We start from the raw sequence: 20471 nt of genomic DNA, 5'->3' as shown, positions 1-20471 counted from the left end.
AGGCACACACACACGGAGATACAGTCTCAGACACACTCACGCACACACTGAGATACAGACTCAGACACACTCACACACTGAGATACAGACTCTGACACACTCACACACACACTGAGATCCGGACTCAGTCACACACACACACTTAGATACAGACTCAGACACACACACACTGAGATACAGTCTCAGGCACACTCGCACACTGAGATACAGACTCAGGCACACACACACACTGAGATACGGACTCAGAGACACACTGAGCTACAGACACTTACACACACACACACACACACTGAGATACAGACTCAGATACACTTATGCACACACTGAGAAACAGACTCAGACACACTCACTGAGCTATAGACACAGACACACTTACACACATTGAGATACAGATTCAGGAACACACACACTGAGATACAGACTTAGACACACACTGAGATACGGACTCAGACACACACACACACTGAGATACAGACTCAGGCACACACACACACACGGAGATACAGTCTCAGACACACTCAGGCACACACTGAGATACAGACTCAGACACACACACTGAGATACAGACTCAGGCACACACACACACTGAGATACAGACTCAGACACACACACACACACTGAGATACAGACTCAGACACACACACACACTGAGATACAGACACAGACACACACACACTGAGATACAGACTCAGACACACACACACTGAGATACAGACTCAGACACACACACACACACTGAGATACAGACTCAGGCACACACACACACTGAGATACAGACTCAGACACACACACACCGAGATACAGTCTCAGACACACACACACACACTGAGATACAGACTCAGGCGCACTCACACACACTGAGCTATAGACTCAGACACACTCACACACACTGAGACACAGACTCGGACACACACACAAACTGAGATATAGACTCAGACACACACACACTGAGACACAGACTCAGACACACACACACACTGAGACACAGACTCAGACACACTCACACACTGAGATATAGACTCAGACACACACACACTGAGATACAGTCTCAGACACACACACACACTGAGATACAGACTCAGGCACACACACACTGAGATACCGACTCTGACACACTCACACACACACTGAGATACGGACTCAGTCACACACACACACTTAGATACAGACTCAGACACACACACACTGAGATACAGTCTCAGGCACACTCGCACACTGAGATACAGACTCAGGCACACACACACACTGAGATACGGACTCAGACACACTCACACACTGAGATACAGACTCTGACACACTCACACACACACTGAGATACGGACTCAGTCACACACACACACTTAGATACAGACTCAGACACACACACACTGAGATACAGTCTCAGGCACACTCGCACACTGAGATACAGACTCAGGCACACACACACACTGAGATACGGACTCAGAGACACACTGAGCTACAGACACACACACACACACACACACACACTGAGATACAGACTCAGATACACTTATGCACACACAGAAAAACAGACTCAGACACACTCACTGAGCTATAGACACAGACACACTTACACACACTGAGATACAGACTCAGGAACACACACACTGAGATACAGACTTAGACACACACTGAGATACGGACTCAGACACACACACACACTGAGATACAGACTCAGGCACACACACACGGAGATACAGTCTCAGACACACTCACGCACACACTGAGATACAGACTCAGACACACACACTGAGATACAGACTCAGGCACACACACACACTGAGATACAGACTCAGACACACACACACATACTGAGATACAGACTCAGACACACACACACACTGAGATACAGGCACAGACACACACACACTGAGATACAGACTCAGACACACACACACTGAGATACAGACTCAGACACACACACACACACTGAGATACAGACTCAGGCACACACACACACTGAGATACAGACTCAGACACACACACACCGAGATACAGTCTCAGACACACTTATGCACACACTGAGATACAGTCTCAGACCCACTCACACTGAGCTATAGACACAGACACACTTATACACACACACACTGAGATACAGTCTCAGAGACACACTCACACTGAGATACAGACTCAGACACACTTATGCACACACTGAGATACAGTCTCAGACCCACTCACACTGAGGTATAGACACAGACACACTTATACACACACACACTGAGATACAGTCTCAGAGACACACTCACACTGAGATACAGACTCAGACACACTCACACTGAGATACAGATTCAGACACACTCATACTGAGATACAGACTCACACACACTCACACACATACTCGGATACAGACTCAAACAGACTAACAGACACACACTGAGATACAGTCTCAGACACACTCACACACTGAGATACAGTCTCAGGCACACTCACACACACTGAGCTGTAGACTCAGACACACTCACACACACTGAGACACAGACTCAGACACACTCACATACTGAGATATAGACTCAGACACACACACACACACACTGAGATACAGTCTCAGACACACTCACGCACACTGAGCTATAGACTCAGACACACTCACACACACTGAGATATAGACTCAGACACACACACACACACTGAGACACCGACTCAGACACACACACACACACTGAGATATAGACTCAGACACACACACACTGAGATACAGTCTCAGACACACACACACACTGAGATACAGACACAGACACACACACACTGAGATACAGACTCAGACACACACACACTGAGATACAGACTCAGACACACACACACACACTGAGATACAGACTCAGGCACACACACACACTGAGATACAGACTCAGACACACACACACCGAGATACAGTCTCAGACACACACACACACACTGAGATACAGACTCAGGCGCACTCACACACACTGAGCTATAGACTCAGACACACTCACACACACTGAGACACAGACTCAGACACACACACACACTGAGATATAGACTCAGACACATACACACTGAGACACAGACTCAGACACACACACACACTGAGACACAGACTCAGACACACTCACACACTGAGATATAGACTCAGACACACACACACTGAGATACAGTCTCAGACACACACACACACTGAGATACAGACTCAGGCACACACACACTGAGATACCGACTCTGACACACTCACACACACACTGAGATACGGACTCAGTCACACACACACACTTAGATACAGACTCAGACACACACACACTGAGATACAGTCTCAGGCACACTCGCACACTGAGATACAGACTCAGGCACACACACACACTGAGATACGGACTCAGACACACTCACACACTGAGATACAGACTCTGACACACTCACACACACACTGAGATACGGACTCAGTCACACACACACACTTAGATACAGCCTCAGACACACACACACTGAGATACAGTCTCAGGCACACTCGCACACTGAGATACAGACTCAGGCACACACACACACTGAGATACGGACTCAGAGACACACTGAGCTACAGACACACACACACACACACACACTGAGATACAGACTCAGATACACTTATGCACACACAGAAAAACAGACTCAGACACACTCACTGAGCTATAGACACAGACACACTTACACACACTGAGATACAGACTCAGGAACACACACACTGAGATACAGACTTAGACACACACTGAGATACGGACTCAGACACACACACACACTGAGATACAGACTCAGGCACACACACACGGAGATACAGTCTCAGACACACTCACGCACACACTGAGATACAGACTCAGACACACACACTGAGATACAGACTCAGGCACACACACACACTGAGATACAGACTCAGACACACACACACACACTGAGATACAGACTCAGACACACACACACACTGAGATACAGGCACAGACACACACACACTGAGATACAGACTCAGACACACACACACTGAGATACAGACTCAGACACACACACACACACTGAGATACAGACTCAGGCACACACACACACTGAGATACAGACTCAGACACACACACACCGAGATACAGTCTCAGACACACTTATGCACACACTGAGATACAGTCTCAGACCCACTCACACTGAGCTATAGACACAGACACACTTATACACACACACACTGAGATACAGTCTCAGAGACACACTCACACTGAGATACAGACTCAGACACACTTATGCACACACTGAGATACAGTCTCAGACCCACTCACACTGAGGTATAGACACAGACACACTTATACACACACACACTGAGATACAGTCTCAGAGACACACTCACACTGAGATACAGACTCAGACACACTCACACTGAGATACAGATTCAGACACACTCATACTGAGATACAGACTCACACACACTCACACACATACTCGGATACAGACTCAAACAGACTAACAGACACACACTGAGATACAGTCTCAGACACACTCACACACTGAGATACAGTCTCAGGCACACTCACACACACTGAGCTGTAGACTCAGACACACTCACACACACTGAGACACAGACTCAGACACACTCACATACTGAGATATAGACTCAGACACACACACACACACACTGAGATACAGTCTCAGACACACTCACGCACACTGAGCTATAGACTCAGACACACTCACACACACTGAGATATAGACTCAGACACACACACACACACTGAGACACCGACTCAGACACACACACACACACTGAGATATAGACTCAGACACACACACACTGAGATACAGTCTCAGACACACACACACACTGAGATACAGACACAGACACACACACACTGAGATACAGACTCAGACACACACACACTGAGATACAGACTCAGACACACACACACACACTGAGATACAGACTCAGGCACACACACACACTGAGATACAGACTCAGACACACACACACCGAGATACAGTCTCAGACACACACACACACACTGAGATACAGACTCAGGCGCACTCACACACACTGAGCTATAGACTCAGACACACTCACACACACTGAGACACAGACTCAGACACACACACACACTGAGATATAGACTCAGACACACACACACTGAGACACAGACTCAGACACACACACACACTGAGACACAGGCTCAGACACACTCACACACTGAGATATAGACTCAGACACACACACACTGAGATACAGTCTCAGACACACACATACACTGAGATACAGACTCAGGCACACACACACACTGAGATACCGACTCTGACACACTCACACACACACTGAGATACGGACTCAGTCACACACACACACTTAGATACAGACTCAGACACACACACACTGAGATACAGTCTCAGGCACACTCGCACACTGAGATACAGACTCAGGCACACACACACACTGAGATACGGACTCAGACACACTCACACACTGAGATACAGACTCTGACACACTCACACACACACTGAGATACGGACTCAGTCACACACACACACTTAGATACAGACTCAGACACACACACACTGAGATACAGTCTCAGGTACACTCGCACACTGAGATACAGACTCAGGCACACACACACACTGAGATACGGACTCAGAGACACACTGAGCTACAGACACACACACACACACACACACACACACTGAGATACAGACTCAGATACACTTATGCACACACTGAGAAACAGACTCAGACACACTCACTGAGCTATAGACACAGACACACTTACACACACTGAGATACAGACTCAGGAACACACACACTGAGATACAGACTTAGACACACACTGAGATACGGACTCAGACACACACACACACTGAGTTACAGACTCAGGCACACACACACGGAGATACAGTCTCAGACACACTCACGCACACACTGAGATACAGACTCAGACACACACACTGAGATACAGACTCAGGCACACACACACACTGAGATACAGACTCAGACACACACACACACACTGAGATACAGACTCAGGCACACACACACACTGAGATACAGACACAGACACACACACACTGAGATACAGACTCAGACAAACACACACTGAGATACAGACTCAGACACACACACACACACTGAGATACAGACTCAGGCACACACACACACACTGAGATACAGACTCAGACACACACACACCGAGATACAGTCTCAGACACACTTATGCACACACTGAGATACAGTCTCAGACCCACTCACACTGAGCTATAGACACAGACACACATATACACACACACTGAGATACAGTCTCAGAGACACACTCACACTGAGATACAGACTCAGACACACTTATGCACACAATGAGATACAGTCTCAGACCCACTCACACTGAGGTATAGACACAGACACACTTATACACACACACACTGAGATACAGTCTCAGAGACACACTCACACTGAGATACAGACTCAGACACACTCACACTGAGATACAGACTCAGACACACTCACACTGAGATACAGACTCACACACACTCACACACATACTCGGATACAGACTCAAACAGACTAACAGACACACACTGAGATACAGTCTCAGACACACTCACACACTGAGATACGGACTCAGACACACTCACACACTGAGATACAGACTCTGACACACTCACACACACACTGAGATACGGACTCAGTCACACACACACACTTAGATACAGACTCAGACACACACACACTGAGATACAGTCTCAGGTACACTCGCACACTGAGATACAGACTCAGGCACACACACACACTGAGATACGGACTCAGAGACACACTGAGCTACAGACACACACACACACACACACACACACACTGAGATACAGACTCAGATACACTTATGCACACACTGAGAAACAGACTCAGACACACTCACTGAGCTATAGACACAGACACACTTACACACACTGAGATACAGACTCAGGAACACACACACTGAGATACAGACTTAGACACACACTGAGATACGGACTCAGACACACACACACACTGAGATACAGACTCAGGCACACACACACGGAGATACAGTCTCAGACACACTCACGCACACACTGAGATACAGACTCAGACACACACACTGAGATACAGACTCAGGCACACACACACACTTAGATACAGACTCAGACACACACACACACACACTGAGATACAGACTCAGGCACACACACACACTGAGATACAGACACAGACACACACACACTGAGATACAGACTCAGACACACACACACTGAGATACAGACTCAGACACACACACACACACTGAGATACAGACTCAGGCACACACACACACTGAGATACAGACTCAGACACACACACACCGAGATACAGTCTCAGACACACTTATGCACACACTGAGATACAGTCTCAGACCCACTCACACTGAGCTATAGACACAGACACACTTATACACACACACACTGAGATACAGTCTCAGAGACACACTCACACTGAGATACAGACTCAGACACACTTATGCACACACTGAGATACAGTCTCAGACCCACTCACACTGAGGTATAGACACAGACACACTTATACACACACACACTGAGATACAGTCTCAGAGACACACTCACACTGAGATACAGACTCAGACACACTCACACTGAGATACAGATTCAGACACACTCACACTGAGATACAGACTCACACACACTCACACACATACTCGGATACAGACTCAAACAGACTAACAGACACACACTGAGATACAGTCTCAGACACACTCACACACTGAGATACAGTCTCAGGCACACTCACACACACTGAGCTGTAGACTCAGACACACTCACACACACTGAGACACAGACTCAGACACACTCACACACTGAGATATAGACTCAGACACACACACACTGAGATACAGTCTCAGACACACTCACGCACACTGAGCTATAGACTCAGACACACTCACACACACTGAGATATAGACTCAGACACACACACACACTGAGATACAGACTCAGACACACTCACACACACTGAGATACAGACTCAGGAACACACACACTGAGATACAGACTTAGACACACACTGAGATACGGACTCAGACACACACACACACTGAGATACAGACTCAGGCACACACACACGGAGATACAGTCTCAGACACACTCACGCACACACTGAGATACAGACTCAGACACACACACTGAGATACAGACTCAGGCACACACACACACTGAGATACAGACTCAGACACACACACACACACTGAGATACAGACTCAGGCACACACACACACTGAGATACAGACACAGACACACACACACTGAGATACAGACTCAGACAAACACACACTGAGATACAGACTCAGACACACACACACACACTGAGATACAGACTCAGGCACACACACACACACTGAGATACAGACTCAGACACACACACACCGAGATACAGTCTCAGACACACTTATGCACACACTGAGATACAGTCTCAGACCCACTCACACTGAGCTATAGACACAGACACACATATACACACACACTGAGATACAGTCTCAGAGACACACTCACACTGAGATACAGACTCAGACACACTTATGCACACAATGAGATACAGTCTCAGACCCACTCACACTGAGGTATAGACACAGACACACTTATACACACACACACTGAGATACAGTCTCAGAGACACACTCACACTGAGATACAGACTCAGACACACTCACACTGAGATACAGACTCAGACACACTCACACTGAGATACAGACTCACACACACTCACACACATACTCGGATACAGACTCAAACAGACTAACAGACACACACTGAGATACAGTCTCAGACACACTCACACACTGAGATACGGACTCAGACACACTCACACACTGAGATACAGACTCTGACACACTCACACACACACTGAGATACGGACTCAGTCACACACACACACTTAGATACAGACTCAGACACACACACACTGAGATACAGTCTCAGGTACACTCGCACACTGAGATACAGACTCAGGCACACACACACACTGAGATACGGACTCAGAGACACACTGAGCTACAGACACACACACACACACACACACACACACTGAGATACAGACTCAGATACACTTATGCACACACTGAGAAACAGACTCAGACACACTCACTGAGCTATAGACACAGACACACTTACACACACTGAGATACAGACTCAGGAACACACACACTGAGATACAGACTTAGACACACACTGAGATACGGACTCAGACACACACACACACTGAGATACAGACTCAGGCACACACACACGGAGATACAGTCTCAGACACACTCACGCACACACTGAGATACAGACTCAGACACACACACTGAGATACAGACTCAGGCACACACACACACTTAGATACAGACTCAGACACACACACACACACACTGAGATACAGACTCAGGCACACACACACACTGAGATACAGACACAGACACACACACACTGAGATACAGACTCAGACACACACACACTGAGATACAGACTCAGACACACACACACACACTGAGATACAGACTCAGGCACACACACACACTGAGATACAGACTCAGACACACACACACCGAGATACAGTCTCAGACACACTTATGCACACACTGAGATACAGTCTCAGACCCACTCACACTGAGCTATAGACACAGACACACTTATACACACACACACTGAGATACAGTCTCAGAGACACACTCACACTGAGATACAGACTCAGACACACTTATGCACACACTGAGATACAGTCTCAGACCCACTCACACTGAGGTATAGACACAGACACACTTATACACACACACACTGAGATACAGTCTCAGAGACACACTCACACTGAGATACAGACTCAGACACACTCACACTGAGATACAGATTCAGACACACTCACACTGAGATACAGACTCACACACACTCACACACATACTCGGATACAGACTCAAACAGACTAACAGACACACACTGAGATACAGTCTCAGACACACTCACACACTGAGATACAGTCTCAGGCACACTCACACACACTGAGCTGTAGACTCAGACACACTCACACACACTGAGACACAGACTCAGACACACTCACACACTGAGATATAGACTCAGACACACACACACTGAGATACAGTCTCAGACACACTCACGCACACTGAGCTATAGACTCAGACACACTCACACACACTGAGATATAGACTCAGACACACACACACACTGAGATACAGACTCAGACACACTCACACACACTGAGATATAGACTCAGACACACACACACTGAGATACAGTCTCAGACACACACACACACTGAGATACAGACTCAGGCGCACTCACACACACTGAGCTATAGACTCAGACACACTCACACACACTGAGACACAGACTCAGACACACACACACACTGAGATATAGACTCAGACACACACACACACTGAGACACAGACTCAGATACACACACACACTGAGACACAGACTCAGACACACTCACACACTGAGATATAGACTCAGACACACACACACTGAGATACAGACTCAGACACACACACACACACTGAGATACAGACTCAGGCACACACACACTGAGATACAGACTCAGACACACACACACCGAGATACAGTCTCAGACACACACACACACACTGAGATACAGACTCAGGCGCACTCACACACACTGAGCTATAGACTCAGACACACTCACACACACTGAGACACAGACTCAGACACACACACACACTGAGATATAGACTCAGACACACACACACTGAGAGACAGACTCAGACACACACACACACTGAGACACAGACTCAGACACACTCACACACTGAGATATAGACTCAGACACACACACACTGAGATACAGTCTCAGACACACACACACACTGAGATACAGACTCAGGCACACACACACACTGAGATACCGACTCTGACACACTCACACACACACTGAGATACGGACTCAGTCACACACACACACTTAGATACAGACTCAGACACACACACACTGAGATACAGTCTCAGGCACACTCGCACACTGAGATACAGACTCAGGCACACACACACACTGAGATACGGACTCAGACACACTCACACACTGAGATACAGACTCTGACACACTCACACACACACTGAGATACGGACTCAGTCACACACACACACTTCGATACAGACTCAGACACACACACACTGAGATACAGTCTCAGGCACACTCGCACACTGAGATACAGACTCAGGCACACACACACACTGAGATACGGACTCAGAGACACACTGAGCTACAGACACACACACACACACACACACACACACACTGAGATACAGACTCAGATACACTTATGCACACACTGAGAAACAGACTCAGACACACTCACTGAGCTATAGACACAGACACACTTACACACACTGAGATACAGACTCAGGAACACACACACTGAGATACAGACTTAGACACACACTGAGATACGGACTCAGACACACACACACACTGAGATACAGACTCAGGCACACACACACGGAGATACAGTCTCAGACACACTCACGCACACACTGAGATACAGACTCAGACACACACACTGAGATACAGACTCAGGCACACACACACACTGAGATACAGACTCAGACACACACACACACACTGAGATACAGACTCAGGCACACACACACACTAAGATACAGACACAGACACACACACACTGAGATACAGACTCAGACACACACACACTGAGATACAGACTCAGACACACACACACACACTGAGATACAGACTCAGGCACACACACACACTGAGATACAGACTGAGACACACACACACCGAGATACAGTCTCAGACACACTTATGCACACACTGAGATACAGTCTCAGACCCACTCACACTGAGCTATAGACACAGACACACTTATACACACACACTGAGATACAGTCTCAGAGACACACTCACACTGAGATACAGACTCAGACACACTTATGCACACACTGAGATACAGTCTCAGACTCACTCACTCTGAGGTATAGACACAGACACACTTATACACACACACACTGAGATACAGTCTCAGAGACACACTCACACTGAGATACAGACTCAGACACACTCACACTGAGATACAGATTCAGACACACTCACACTGAGATACAGACTCACACACACTCACACACATACTCGGATACAGACTCAAACAGACTAACAGACACACACTGAGATACAGTCTCAGACACACTCACACACTGAGATACAGTCTCAGGCACACTCACACACACTGAGCTGTAGACTCAGACACACTCACACACACTGAGACACAGACTCAGACACACTCACACACTGAGATATAGACTCAGACACACACACTGAGATACAGTCTCAGACACACTCACGCACACTGAGCTATAGACTCAGACACACTCACACACACTGAGATATAGACTCAGACACACACACACACTGAGATACAGACTCAGACACACTCACACACACTGAGATATAGACTCAGACACACACACACTGAGATACAGTCTCAGACACACACACACACTGAGATACAGACTCAGGCGCACTCACACACACTGAGCTATAGACTCAGACACACTCACACACACTGAGACACAGACTCAGACACACACACACACTGAGATATAGACTCAGACACACACACACACTGAGACACAGACTCAGACACACACACACACTGAGACACAGACTCAGACACACTCACACACTGAGATATAGACTCAGACACACACACACTGAGATACAGACTCAGACACACTCACACACACTGAGATATAGACTCAGGCACACACACACTGAGATACAGACTCAGACACACACACACACACACTGAGATACAGACTCAGGCACACACACACACTGAGATACAGACTCAGACACACACACACCGAGATACAGTCTCAGACACACACACACACACTGAGATACAGACTCAGGCGCACTCACACACACTGAGCTATAGACTCAGACACACTCACACACACTGAGACACAGACTCAGACACACACACACACTGAGATATAGACTCAGACACACACACACTGAGACACAGACACAGACACACACACACACTGAGACACAGACTCAGACACACTCACACACTGAGATATAGACTCAGACACACACACACTGAGATACAGTCTCAGACACACACACACACTGAGATACAGACTCAGGCACACACATACACTGAGATACGGACTCAGACACACTCACACACTGAGATACAGACTCTGACACACTCACACACACAGTGAGATACGGACTCAGTCACACACACACACTTAGATACAGACTCAGACACACACACACTGAGATACAGTCTCAGGCACACTCGCACACTGAGATACAGACTCAGGCACACACACACACTGAGATACGGACTCAGAGACACACTGAGCTACAGACACACACACACACACACACACTGAGATACAGACTCAGATACACTTATGCACACAATGAGAAACAGACTCAGACACACTCACTGAGCTATAGACACAGACACACTTACACACACTGAGATACAGACTCAGGAACACACACACTGAGATACAGACTTAGACACACACTGAGATACGGACTCAGACACACACACACACTGAGATATAGACTCAGGCACACACACACGGAGATACAGTCTCAGACACACTCACGCACACACTGAGATACAGACTCAGACACACACACTGAGATACAGACTCAGGCACACACACACACTGAGATACAGACTCAGACACACACACACACACTGAGATACAGACTCAGGCACACACACACACTGAGATACAGACACACACACACTGAGATACAGACTCAGACACACACACACTGAGATACAGACTCAGACACACACACACACACTGAGATACAGACTCAGGCACACACACACACTGAGATACAGACTCAGACACACACACACCGAGATACAGTCTCAGACACACTTATGCACACACTGAGATACAGTCTCAGACCCACTCACACTGAGCTATAGACACAGACACACTTATACACACACACACTGAGATACAGTCTCAGAGACACACTCACACTGAGATACAGACTCAGACACACTTATGCACACACTGAGATACAGTCTCAGACCCACTCACACTGAGGTATAGACACAGACACACTTATACACACACACACTGAGATACAGTCTCAGAGACACACTCACACTGAGATACAGACTCAGACACACTCACACTGAGATACAGATTCAGACACACTCACACTGAGATACAGACTCACACACACTCACACACATACTCGGATACAGACTCAAACAGACTAACAGACACACACTGAGATATAGTCTCAGACACACTCACACACTGAGATACAGTCTCAGGCACACTCACACACACTGAGCTGTAGACTCAGACACACTCACACACACTGAGACACAGACTCAGACACACTCACACACTGAGATATAGACTCAGACACACACACACACACACTGAGATACAGTCTCAGACACACTCACGCACACTGAGCTATAGACTCAGACACACTCACACACACTGAGATATAGACTCAGACACACACACTGAGATACAGACTCAGACACACTCACACACACTGATATATAGACTCAGACACACACACACTGAGATACAGTCTCAGACACACACACACACTGAGATACAGACTCAGGCGCACTCACACACACTGAGCTATAGACTCAGACACACTCACACACACTGAGACACAGACTCAGACACACACACACACTGAGATATAGACTCAGACACACACACACACTGAGACACAGACTCAGACACACACACACACTGAGACACAGACTCAGACACACTCACACACTGAGATATAGACTCAGACACACACACACTGAGATACAGACTCAGACACACTCACACACACTGAGATATAGACTCAAACACACACACACTGAGATACAGACTCAGGCGCACTCACACACACTGAGCTATAGACTCAGACACACTCACACACACTGAGACACAGACTCAGACACACACACACTGAGACACAGACTCAGACACACTCACACACTGAGATATAGACTCAGACACACACACACTGAGATACAGTCTCAGACACACTCACACACTGAGATACAGACTCAGGCACACACACACACTGAGATACCGACTCTGACACACTCACACACACTCTGAGATACGGACTCAGTCACACACACACACTTAGATACAGACTGAGACACACACACACTGAGATACAGTCTCAGGCACACTCGCACACTGAGATACAGACTCAGACACACTCACACCTACACTGAGACACACTCACACACACACTCAACCTCAGACAGATACTGACACACTGAGATACAGACTCAGGCGCACTCACACGCACACTGAGATACAGACTCAGACACACACACACACACACACACGGAGATACAGACTCAGAAACACCCTCACACACACTGAGATACAGACTCAGACGCACTCACACACACACTGAGATACAGACTCAGACACACACACACACACACTGAGATACATTTTCAGAAACACCCTCACACACACTGAGATACAGACTCAGACACACTCACACACACACTGAGATACAGACTAAGACACACTCACACACACACTGAGGTACAGACTCTCACACACTCACACACACACTCAACCTCAGACAGACACTGACACACTGAGTTACAGACTCAGGCGCACTCACACGCACACTGAGATACAGACTCAGACACACACACACACGTAGATACAGTCTCAGACACACTCACTCACACTGAGCTATAGAGTCAGACACACTCACATTCACACACTGAGACACAGACTCAGACACACACACACTGAGATACAGTCTCAGACACACTCACACACTGAGATACAGACTCAGGAACACACACACTGAGATACAGACTCAGACACACACTGAGATAGGGACTCAGACACACACACACTGAGATACAGACTCAGACACACACACACGGAGATACAGTCTCAGACACACTCACGCACACACTGAGATACAGACTCAGACACACACACTGAGATACAGACTCAGGCACACACACACACTGAGATACAGACTCAGACACACACACACACACTGAGATACAGACTCAGACACACACACACACTGAGATACAGACTCAGACACACACACACTGAGATACAGACTCAGACACACACACACTGAGATACAGACTCAGACACACACACACACACTGAGATACAGACTCAGGCACACACACACACTGAGATACAGACTCAGACACACACACACTGAGATACAGACTCAGACACACACACACTGAGATACAGTCTCAGACACACTTATGCACACACTGAGATACAGTCTCAGACCCACTCACACTGAGCTATAGACACAGACACACTTATACACACACACACTGAGATACAGTCTCAGAGACACACACACACTGAGATACAGACTCAGACACACTTATGCACACACTGAGATACAGTCTCAGACCCACTCACACTGAGCTATAGACACAGACACACTTATACACACACACACTGAGATACAGTCTCAGAGACACACTCACACTGAGATACAGACTCAGACACACTCACACTGAGATACAGACTCAGGCACACTCACACTGAGATACAGACTCACACACACTCACACATATACTCGGATACAGACTCAAACAGACTAACAGACACACACTGAGATACAGTCTCAGACACACACACACACTGAGATACAGTCTCAGAGACACACTCACACTGAGATACAGACTCAGACACACTCACACTGATATACAGACTCACACACACTCACACACATACTCGGATACAGACTCAAACAGACTAACAGACACACACTGAGATACAGTCTCAGACACACTCACACACTGAGATACAGTCTCAGGCACACTCACACACACTGAGCTGTAGACTCAGACACACTCACACACACTGAGACACAGACTCAGACACACTCACGCACACTGAGCTATAGACTCAGACACACTCACACACACTGAGACACAGACTCAGACACACACACACACACACACACTGAGATATAGACTCAGACACACACACACACTGAGACACAGACTCAGACACACACACACACACTCAGATATAGACTCAGACACACACACACTGAGATACAGACTCAGGCACACACACACACTGAGATACAGACTCTGACACACTCACACACTGAGATACAGTCTCAGACACACTCACACACTGAGATACTGACTCTGACACACACACACTGAGATATAGACTCAGACACACACACACTGAGATACAGTCTCAGACACACACACACACTGAGATACAGACTCAGGCGCACTCACACACTGAGCTATAGACTCAGACACACTCACACACACTGAGACACAGACTCAGACACACACACACACACTGAGATATAGACTCAGACACACACACACTGAGACACAGACTCAGACACACACACACACTGAGACACAGACTCAGACACACTCACACACTGAGATATAGACTCAGACACACACACACTGAGATACAGTCTCAGACACACACACACACTGAGATACAGACTCAGGCACACACACACACTGAGATACCGACTCTGACACACTCACACACACACTTAGATACAGACTCAGACACACACACACTGAGATACAGTCTCAGGCACACTCGCACACTGAGATACAGACTCAGGCACACACACACACTGAGATACGGACTCAGACACACTCACACACTGAGATACAGACTCTGACACACTCACACACACACTGAGATACGGACTCAGTCACACACACACACTTAGATACAGACTCAGACACACACACACTGAGATACAGTCTCAGGCACACTCGCACACTGAGATACAGACTCAGGCACACACACACACTGAGATACGGACTCAGAGACACACTGAGCTACAGACACTCACACACACACACACACACACTGAGATACAGACTCAGATACACTTATGCACACACTGAGAAACAGACTCAGACACCCTCACTGAGCTATAGACACAGACACACTTACACACACTGAGATACAGACTCAGGAACACACACACTGAGATACAGACTTAGACACACACTGAGATACGGACTCAGACACACACACACACTGAGATACAGACTCAGGCACACACACACGGAGATACAGTCTCAGACACACTCACGCACACACTGAGATACAGACTCAGACACACACACTGAGATACAGACTCAGGCACACACACACACTGAGATACAGACTCAGACACACACACACACACTGAGATACAGACTCAGACACACACACACACTGAGATACAGACACAGACACACACACACTGAGATACAGACTCAGACACACACACACTGAGATACAGACTCAGACACACACACACACACACTGAGATACAGACTCAGGCACACACACACACTGAGATACAGACTCAGACACACACACACCGAGATACAGTCTCAGACACACACACACACACTGAGATACAGACCCAGGCGCACTCACACACACTGAGCTATAGACTCAGACACACTCACACACACTGAGACACAGACTCAGACACACACACACACTGAGATATAGACCCAGACACACACACACTGAGACACAGACTCAGACACACACACACACTGAGACACAGACTCAGACACACTCACACACTGAGATATAGACTCAGACACACACACACTGAGATACAGTCTCAGACACACACACACACTGAGATACAGACTCAGGCACACACACACACTGAGATACCGACTCTGACACACTCACACACACACTGAGATACGGACTCAGTCACACACACACACTTAGATACAGACTCAGACACACACACACTGAGATACAGTCTCAGGCACACTCGCACACTGAGATACAGACTCAGGCACACACACACACTGAGATACGGACTCAGACACACTCACACACTGAGATACAGACTCTGACACACTCACACACACACTGAGATACGGACTCAGTCACACACACACACTTAGATACAGACTCAGACACACACACTGAGATACAGTCTCAGGCACACTCGCACACTGAGATACAGACTCAGGCACACACACACACTGAGATACGGACTCAGAGACACACTGAGCTACAGACACACACACACACTGAGATACAGACTCAGATACACTTATGCACACACTGAAAAACAGACTCAGACACACTCACTGAGCTATAGACACAGACACACTTATACACACTGAGATACAGACTCAGGAACACACACACTGAGATACAGACTTAGACACACACTGAGATACGGACTCAGACATACACACACACTGAGATACAGACTCAGGCACACACACACGGAGATACAGTCTCAGACACACTCACGCACACACTGAGATACAGACTCAGACACATACACTGAGATACAGACTCAGGCACACACACACACTGAGATACAGACTCAGACACACACACACACACTGAGATACAGACTCAGACACACACACACACTGAGATACAGACACAGACACACACACACTGAGATACAGACTCAGACACACACACACTGAGATACAGACTCAGACACACACACACACACTGAGATACAGACTCAGGCACACACACACACTGAGATACAGACTCAGACACACACACACTGAGATACAGTCTCAGACACACTTATGCACACACTGAGATACAGTCTCAGACCCACTCACACTGAGCTATAGACACAGACACACTTATACACACACACACTGAGATTCAGTCTCAGAGACACACTCACACTGAGATACAGACTCAGACACACTTATGCACACACTGAGATACAGTCTCAGACCCACTCACACTGAGGTATAGACACAGACACACTTATACACACACACACTGAGATACAGTCTCAGAGACACACTCACACTGAGATACAGACTCAGACACACTCACACTGAGATACAGATTCAGACACACTCACACTGAGATACAGACTCACACACACTAACACACATACTCGGATACAGACTCAAACAGACTAACAGACACACACTGAGATACAGTCTCAGACACACTCACACACTGAGATACAGTCTCAGGCACACTCACACACACTGAGCTGTAGACTCAGACACACTCACACACACTGAGACACAGACTCAGACACACTCACACACTGAGATATAGACTCAGACACACACACACACACACTGAGATACAGTCTCAGACACACTCACGCACACTGAGCTATAGACTCAGACACACTCACACACACTGAGATATAGACTCAGACACACACACACACTGAGATACAGACTCAGACACACTCACACACACTGAAATATAGACTCAGACACACACACACTGAGATACAGTCTCAGACACACACACACACTGAGATACAGACACAGACACACACACACTGAGATACAGACTCAGACACACACACACTGAGATACAGACTCAGACACACACACACACTGAGATACAGACTCAGACACACACACACCGAGATACAGTCTCAGACACACACACACACACTGAGATACAGACTCAGGCGCACTCACACACACTGAGCTATA

The sequence above is a fragment of the Scyliorhinus torazame genome, chromosome 4 (genome assembly GCF_047496885.1).
Source record: "Scyliorhinus torazame isolate Kashiwa2021f chromosome 4, sScyTor2.1, whole genome shotgun sequence".
NCBI classification, from domain to species: domain Eukaryota; kingdom Metazoa; phylum Chordata; class Chondrichthyes; order Carcharhiniformes; family Scyliorhinidae; genus Scyliorhinus; species Scyliorhinus torazame.
Note: the sequence above shows the minus strand (reverse complement) of the source record.